The sequence below is a fragment of the Phyllobates terribilis genome, unplaced genomic scaffold (genome assembly GCF_046119375.1).
Source record: "Phyllobates terribilis strain yellow unplaced genomic scaffold, ASM4611937v1 Scaffold_3__8_contigs__length_932513732, whole genome shotgun sequence".
Classification (NCBI taxonomy): domain Eukaryota; kingdom Metazoa; phylum Chordata; class Amphibia; order Anura; family Dendrobatidae; genus Phyllobates; species Phyllobates terribilis.
Window position 1 is genome coordinate 33114308 of NW_027362763.1, and position 9536 is coordinate 33123843.

General features: G+C 40.0%; 1 protein-coding gene across 1 annotated transcript in view; it reads right to left on the reverse strand.

The window, feature by feature from the left end:
* The window catches only part of CLU (clusterin), a 240874-nt gene extending 231794 nt beyond the window's left edge, over positions 1-9080 (reverse strand). The window contains exon 1 of the mRNA XM_073672904.1: positions 8899-9080. The gene's annotated coding sequence lies outside the window, so the exon portion shown is untranslated. The remainder of the gene's footprint in view (positions 1-8898) is intronic.
* Positions 9081-9536: the final 456 nt, after the last annotated feature.

Genomic DNA, 9536 nt, shown 5'->3' on the forward strand with positions numbered 1-9536 from the left:
ACTGTGTTATCTGTGATGTTACATAGGACTGCAGGTGACATCTACTACATTATCTGTACTCAGAGAGTCATCATTGTGTTATCTGTGGTGTTACATAGGACTGCAGGTGACATCTACTACATTATCTGTACTCAGAGAGTTATCACTGTGTTATCTGTGATGTTACATAGGACTGCAGGTGACATCTACTACATTATCTGTACTCAGAGAGTTATCACTGTGTTATCTGTGGTGTTACATAGGACTGCAGGTGACATCTACTACATTATCTGTACTCAGAGAGTTATCACTGTGTTATCTGTGGTGTTACATAGGACTGCAGGTGACATCTACTACATTATCTGTACTCACAGAGTTATCACTGTGTTATCTGTGGTGTTACATAGGACTGCAGGTGACATCTACTACATTATCTGTACTCAGAGAGTTATCACTGTGTTATCTGTGGTGTTACATAGGACTGCAGGTGACATGTACTACATTATCTGTACTCAGAGAGTTATCACTGTGTTATCTGTGGTGTTACATAGGACTGCAGGTGACATCTACTACATTATCTGTACTCAGAGAGGTATCACTGTGTTATCTGTGGTGTTACATAGGACTGCAGGTGACAGCTACTACATTATCTGTACTCAGAGATATCACTGTGTTATCTGTGGTGTTACATGGGACTGCAGGTGACATCTACTACATTATCTGTACTCAGAGAGGTATCACTGTGTTATCTGTGGTGTTACATAGGACTGCATGTGACATCTACTACATTATCTGTACTCAGAGAATTATCACTGTGTCATCTGTGGTGTTACATAGGACTGCAGGTAACATCTACTACATTATCTGTACTCAGAGAATTATCACTGTGTTATTTGTGGTGTTACATAGGACTGCAGGTGATATCTACTACATTATCTGTACTCAGAGAGTCATCACTGTGTTATCTGTGGTGTTACATAGGACTGCAGGTGACATCTACTACATTATCTGTACTCAGAGTTATCACTGTGTTATCTGTGGTGTTACATAGGACTGCAGGTGACATCTACTACATTATCTGTACTCAGAGAGTTATCACTGTGTTATCTGTGATGTTACATAGGACTGCAGGTGACATCTACTACATTATCTGTACTCAGAGAGTCATCATTGTGTTATCTGTGGTGTTACATAGGACTGCAGGTGACATCTACTACATTATCTGTACTCAGAGAGTTATCACTGTGTTATCTGTGATGTTACATAGGACTGCAGGTGACATCTACTACATTATCTGTACTCAGAGAGTTATCACTGTGTTATCTGTGGTGTTACATAGGACTGCAGGTGACATCTACTACATTATCTGTACTCAGAGAGTTATCACTGTGTTATCTGTGGTGTTACATAGGACTGCAGGTGACATCTACTACATTATCTGTACTCAGAGAGGTATCACTGTGTTATCTGTGGTGTTACATAGGACTGCAGGTGACAGCTACTACATTATCTGTACTCAGAGATATCACTGTGTTATCTGTGGTGTTACATGGGACTGCAGGTGACATCTACTACATTATCTGTACTCAGAGAGGTATCACTGTGTTATCTGTGGTGTTACATAGGACTGCATGTGACATCTACTACATTATCTGTACTCAGAGAATTATCACTGTGTCATCTGTGGTGTTACATAGGACTGCAGGTAACATCTACTACATTATCTGTACTCAGAGAATTATCACTGTGTTATTTGTGGTGTTACATAGGACTGCAGGTGACATCTACTACATTATCTGTACTCAGAGAGTCATCACTGTGTTATCTGTGGTGTTACATAGGACTGCAGGTGACATCTACTACATTATCTGTACTCAGAGTTATCACTGTGTTATCTGTGGTGTTACATAGGACTGCAGATGACATCTACTACATTATCTGTACTCAGAGAGGTATCACTGCTATCTGTGGTGTTACATGGGACTGCAGGTGATATCTACTACATTATCTGTACTCAGAGAGTTATCACTGTTATCTGTGGTGTTACATAGGACTGCAGGTGACATCTACTACATTATCTGTACTCAGAGAGTTATCACTGTGTAATCTGTGGTGTTACATAGGACTGCAGGTGACATCTACTACATTACCTGTACTCAGAGAGTTATCACTGTGTTATCTGTGGTGTTACATAGGACTGCAGGTGACATCTACAACATTATCTGTACTCAGAATTATCACTGTGTTATCTGTGGTGTTACATAGGACTGCAGGTGACATCTACTACATTATCTGTACTCAGAGACTTATCACTGTGTTATCTGTGGTGTTACATAGGACTGCAGGTGACATCTACTACATTATCTGTACTCAGAGTTATCACTGTGTTATCTGTGGTGTTACACAGGACTGCAGATGACATCTACTACATTATCTGTACTCAGAGAGTTATCACTGTGTTATCTGTGATGTTACATAGGACTGCAGGTGACATCTACTACATTATCTGTACTCAGAGAGTTATCACTGTGTTATCTGTGATGTTACATAGGACTGCAGGTGACATCTACTACATTATCTGTACTCAGAGAGTCATCATTGTGTTATCTGTGGTGTTACATAGGACTGCAGGTGACATCTACTACATTATCTGTACTCAGAGAGTTATCACTGTGTTATCTGTGGTGTTACATAGGACTGCAGGTGACATCTACTACATTATCTGTACTCAGAGAGTTATCACTGTGTTATCTGTGATGTTACATAGGACTGCAGGTGACATCTACTACATTATCTGTACTCAGAGAGTCATCATTGTGTTATCTGTGGTGTTACATAGGACTGCAGGTGACATCTACTACATTATCTGTACTCAGAGAGTTATCACTGTGTTATCTGTGGTGTTACATAGGACTGCAGGTGACATCTACTACATTATCTGTACTCAGAGAGATATCACTGTGTAATCTGTGGTGTTACATAGGACTGCAGGTGACATCTACAACATTATCTGTACTCAGAATTATCACTGTGTTATCTGTGGTGTTACATAGGACTGCAGGTGACATCTACTACATTATCTGTACTCAGAGTTATCACTGTGTTATCTGTGGTGTTACATAGGACTGCAGATGACATCTACTACATTATCTGTACTGACAGAGTTATCACTGTGTTATCTGTGGTGTTACATAGGACTGCAGGTGACATCTACTACATTATCTGTACTCAGAGAGTTATCACTGTGTTATCTGTGATGTTACATAGGACTGCAGGTGACATCTACTACATTATCTGTACTCAGAGAGTTATCACTGTGTTATCTGTGGTGTTACATAGGACTGCAGGTGACATCTACTACATTATCTGTACTCAGAGAGTTATCACTGTGTTATCTGTGGTGTTACATAGGACTGCAGGTGACAGCTACTACATTATCTGTACTCAGAGATATCACTGTGTTATCTGTGGTGTTACATGGGACTGCAGGTGACATCTACTACATTATCTGTACACAGAGAGGTATCACTGTGTTATCTGTGGTGTTACATAGGACTGCAGGTAACATCTACTACATTATCTGTACTCAGAGAATTATCACTGTGTTATTTGTGGTGTTACATAGGACTGCAGGTGACATCTACTACATTATCTGTACTCAGAGAGTTATCACTGTGTTATCTGTGGTGTTACATAGGACTGCAGGTGACATCTACTACATTATCTGTACTCAGAGTTATCACTGTGTTATCTGTGGTGTTACATAGGACTGCAGATGACATCTACTACATTATCTGTACTCAGAGAGGTATCACTGTGTTATCTGTGGTGTTACATAGGACTGCAGATGACATCTACTACATTATCTGTACTCAGAGAGGTATCACTGTGTTATCTGTGGTGTTACATAGGACTGCAGGTGATATCTACTACATTATCTGTACTCAGAGAGTTATCACTGTTATCTGTAGTGTTACATAGGACTGCAGGTGACATCTACTACATTATCTGTACTCAGAGAGTTATCACTGTGTTATCTGTGGTGTTACATAGGACTGCAGGTGACATCTACTACATTACCTGTACTCAGAGAGTTATCACTGTGTTATCTGTGGTGTTACATAGGACTGCAGGTGACATCTACAACATTATCTGTACTCAGAATTATCACTGTGTTATCTGTGGTGTTACATAGGACTGCAGGTGACATCTACTACATTATCTGTACTCAGAGAGTTATCACTGTGTTATCTGTGGTGTTACATAGGACTGCAGGTGACATCTACTACATTATCTGTACTCAGAGTTATCACTGTGTTATCTGTGGTGTTACATAGGACTGCAGATGACATCTACTACATTATCTGTACTCAGAGAGTTATCACTGTGTTATCTGTGGTGTTACATAGGACTGCAGGTGACATCTACTACACTACCTGTACTCAGAGAGTTATCACTGTGTTATCTGTGGTGTTACATAGGACTGCAGGTGACATCTACAACATTATCTGTACTCAGAGTTATCACTGTGTTATCTGTGGTGTTACATAGGACTGCAGGTGACATCTACTACATTATCTGTACTCAGAGAGGTATCACTGTGTTATCTGTGGTGTTACATAGGACTGCAGGTGACATCTACTACATTACCTGTACTCAGAGAGTTATCACTGTGTTATCTGTGGTGTTACATAGGACTGCAGGTGACATCTACAACATTATCTGTACTCAGAGTTATCACTGTGTTATCTGTTGTGTTACATAGGACTGCAGGTGACATCTACTACATTATCTGTACTCAGAGTTATCACTGTGTTATCCGTGGTGTTACATAGGACTGCAGGTGACATCTACTACATTATCTGTACTCAGAGAGGTATCACTGTGTTATCTGTGGTGTTACATAGGACTGCAGGTGACATCTACTACATTACCTGTACTCAGAGAGGTATCACTGTGTTATCTGTGGTGTTACATAGGACTGCAGGTGACATCTACTACATTATCTGTACTCAGAGTTATCACTGTGTTATCTGTGGTGTTACATAGGACTGCAGGTGACATCTACTACATTATCTGTACTCAGAGTTATCACTGTGTTATCCGTGGTGTTACATAGGACTGCAGGTGACATCTACTACATTATCTGTACTCAGAGAGGTATCACTGTGTTATCTGTGGTGTTACATAGGACTGCAGGTGACATCTACTACATTATCTGTACTCAGGGAGTTATCACTGTGTTATCTGTGGTGTTACATAGGACTGCAGGTGACATCTACTACATTACCTGTACTCAGAGAGGTATCACTGTGTTATCTGTGGTGTTACATAGGACTGCGGGTGACATCTACTACATTATCTGTACTCAGGGTGTTATCACTGTGTTATCTGTGGTGTTACATAGGACTGCAGGTGACATCTACTACATTATCTGTACTCAGAGTTATCACTGTGTTATCTGTGGTGTTACATAGGACTGCGGGTGACATCTACTACATTATCTGTACTCAGAGTTATCACTGTGTTATCCGTGGTGTTACATAGGACTGCAGGTGACATCTACTACATTATCTGTACTCAAAGAGTTATCACTGTGTTATCTGTGGTGTTACATAGGACTGCAGGTGACATCTACTACATTATCTGTACTCAGAGAGTTATCACTGTGTTATCTGTGGTGTTACATAGGACTGCAGGTGACATCTACTACATTATCTGTACTCAGAGAGTTATCACTGTGTTATTTGTGGTGTTACATAGGACTGCAGGTGACATCTACTACATTATCTGTACTCAGAGAGTCATCACTGTGTTATCTGTGGTGTTACATAGGACTGCAGGTGACATCTACTACATTATCTGTACTCAGAGAGTTATCACTGTGTTATCTGTGGTGTTACATAGGACTGCAGGTGACATCTACTACATTATCTGTACTCAGAGAGATATCAGTGTGTTATCTGTGGTGTTACATAGGACTGCAGGTGACATCTACTACATTATCTGTACTCAGAGAGTTATCACTGTGTTATCTGTGGTGTTACATAGGACTGCAGGTGACATCTACTACATTATCTGTACTCAGAGAGTTATCACTGTGTTATTTGTGGTGTTACATAGGACTGCAGGTGACATCTACTACATTATCTGTACTCAGAGAGTCATCACTGTGTTATCTGTGGTGTTACATAGGACTGCAGGTGACATCTACTACATTATCTGTACTCAGAGAGTTATCACTGTGTTATCTGTGGTGTTACATAGGACTGCAGGTGACATCTACTACATTATCTGTACTCAGGGAGTTATCACTGTGTTATCTGTGGTGTTACATAGGACTGCAGGTGACATCTACTACATTACCTGTTCTCAAAGAGTTATCACTGTGTTATCTGTGGTGTTACATAGGACTGCAGGTGACATCTACTACATTATCTGTACTCAGAGAGTCATCATTGTGTTATCTGTGGTGTTACATAGGACTGCAGGTGACATCTACTACATTATCTGTATTCAGAGTTATCACTGTGTTATCTGTGGTGTTACATAGGACTGCAGGTGACATCTCTTACATTATCTGTACTCAGAGAGATATCACTGTGTTATCTGTTGAATTACATAGGACTGCAGGTGACATCTACTACATTATCTGTACTCAGAGAGTTATCACTGTGTTATCTATGGTGTTACATAGGACTGCAGGTGACATCTACTACATGATCTGTGCTCAGAGAGTTATCACTGTGTTATCTGTGGAGTTACATAGGACTGCAAGTGACATCTACTACATGATCTGTACTCAGAGAGTTATCACTGTGTTATCTGTGGTGTTACATAGGACTGCAGGTGACATCTACTACATTATCTGTACTCAGGGAGTTATTACTGTGTTATCTGTGGTGTTACATAGGACTGCAGGTGACATCTAATACATTATCTGTACTCAGAGAGTTATCACTGTGTTATCTGTGGTGTTACATAGGACTGCAGGTGACATCTACTACATTATCTGTACTCAGAGAGTTATCACTGTGTTATCTATGGTGTTACATAGGACTGCAAGTGACATCTACTACATTATCTGTACTCAGAGTTATCACTGTGTTATCTGTGGTGTTACATAGGACTGCAAGTGACATCTACTACATTATCTCTACTCAGAGAGTTATCACTGTGTTATCTATGGTGTTACATAGGACTGCAAGTGACATCTACTACATTATCTGTACTCAGAGTTATCACTGTGTTATCTGTGGTGTTACATAGGACTGCAGGTGACATCTACTACATTATCTGTGCTCAGAGAGTTATCACTGTGTTATCTGTGGTGTTACATAGGACTGCAGTTGACATCTACTACATTATCTGTACTCGGAGAGTTATCACTGTGTTATCTGTGGTGTTACATAGGACTGCAGGTGACATCTACTACATTATCTGTACTCAGAGAGTTATCACTGTGTTATCTGTGGTGTTACATAGGACTGCAGGTGACATCTACTACATTTTCTGTACTCAGAGAGATATCACTGTGTTATCTGTGGTGTTACATAGGACTGCAGGTGACATCTACTACATTATCTGTACTCAGAGAGTTATCACTGTGTTATCTGTGGTGTTACATAGGACTGCAGGTGACATCTACTACATTATCTGTACTCAGAGAGTTATCACTGTGTTATCTGTGGTGTTACATAGGACTGCAGGTGACATCTACTACATTACCTGTATTCAGAGAGTTATCACTGTGTTATCTGTGGTGTTACATAGGACTGCAGGTGACATCTACTACATTATCTGTACTCAGAGAGATATCACTGTGTTATCTGTGGTGTTACATAGGACTGCAGGTGACATCTACTACATTATCTGTACTCAGAGAGTTATCACTCTGTTATCTGTGGTGTTACATAGGACTGCAGGTAACATCTACTACATTATCTGTACTCAGAGAGTTATCACTGTGTTATCTGTGGTGTTACATAGGACTGCAGGTGATATCTACTACATTATCTGTACTCAGGGAGTTAACACTGTGTCATCTGTGGTGTTACATAGGACTGCAGGTGACATCTACTACATTATCTGTACTCAGAGAGTTATCACTGTGTTATCTGTGGTGTTACATAGGACTGCAGGTGACATCTACTACATTATCTGTTCTCAGAGAGTTATCACTGTGTTATCTGTGGTGTTACATAGGACTGCAGATGACATCTACTACATTATCTGTACTCAGAGAGATATCACTGTGTTATCTGTGGTGTTACATAGGACTGCAGGTGAAATCTACTACATTATCTGTACTCAGAGAGTTATCACTGTGTTATCTGTGGTGTTACATAGGACTGCGGGTGACATCTACTACATTATCTGTACTCAGAGAGTTATCACTGTGTTATCTGTGGTGTTACATAGGACTGCAGGTGACATCTACTACATTATATGTACTCAGAGAGTTATCACTGTGTTATCTGTGGTGTTACATAGGACTGCAGGTGATATCTACTACATTATCTGTACTCAGAGAGTTATCACTGTGTTATCTGTGGTGTTACATAGGACTGCAGGTGACATCTACTACATTACATCTATCACTATATGATATCTTTATCTGTAGATACAGTTTAGTTGTTAGTATACAATGCAGATAATTGATATAAATGTATCAGTGTTTATCATATAATAAATAGAATCGTTACAATGTATCACTTCTAGGACTCAGAGCTGGATGAAGATACTGTACATTGTTGCAGCTTATGTCAGTGCTACATAAAGGATAATAAAATCCTAATAAACTGCTGAACCTATAAGAATATTATTACGTGGAATGATAAGGAATAAACTCTGTGGATAATGCACTGATACGACTCTCTGTAACTCCTTCTGAGGAGGAGGCACAGGTTCCTTCCTTACCTGGGAGATGTCTGGCTGTAATATTTGTGCAGGATCTGCAGCAGGGTCTGAGATGCTCATATATTTATAGGGAGCCTCCTATTCTCAATGTAGAGGATCCTGAGTCATCAGCAAGGAATGCACCAGCAGCAGCAGCAAACCATCTGCAGAGCTGTACAGGAGAGTGAGCTCAGAGCTGCAGTACAGCCAGGAAACCACCAGAGGGCGGACTAGAGATGGCAATACAGACAACATCATTGTAATATATCTTCTGACTGCAATACCAACAGCTGGCCACTAGATGGAAGACGCCATATTAGTATTTCTGTGTGTCACTTCTCAGAAATGATCTGTAGAAAATTAGTTATGTGTGTCATGGTCACGTGACTGTTGTCTGGAGGGACAAAAGTTTAGTGCAAGTGTTCAAAAAACATGAGTGCTAAGTAAATGTCAAGGCTTACCAAGCTACTTTCTAAAATTTCCAAACCTTTTATGTGGATTGAGCAATGGATGACTTGTTCCTTAACCAAAAAAAAAAACAATCTGAGTTAACTCTTTTGGAAGATTTTACTGTGATAGTTGTATTATCATAATTCTACTGCTTGCTATTGGAAACCATCACCAAAATAGAGTGTCACCTATATACCCTCTTTATTATA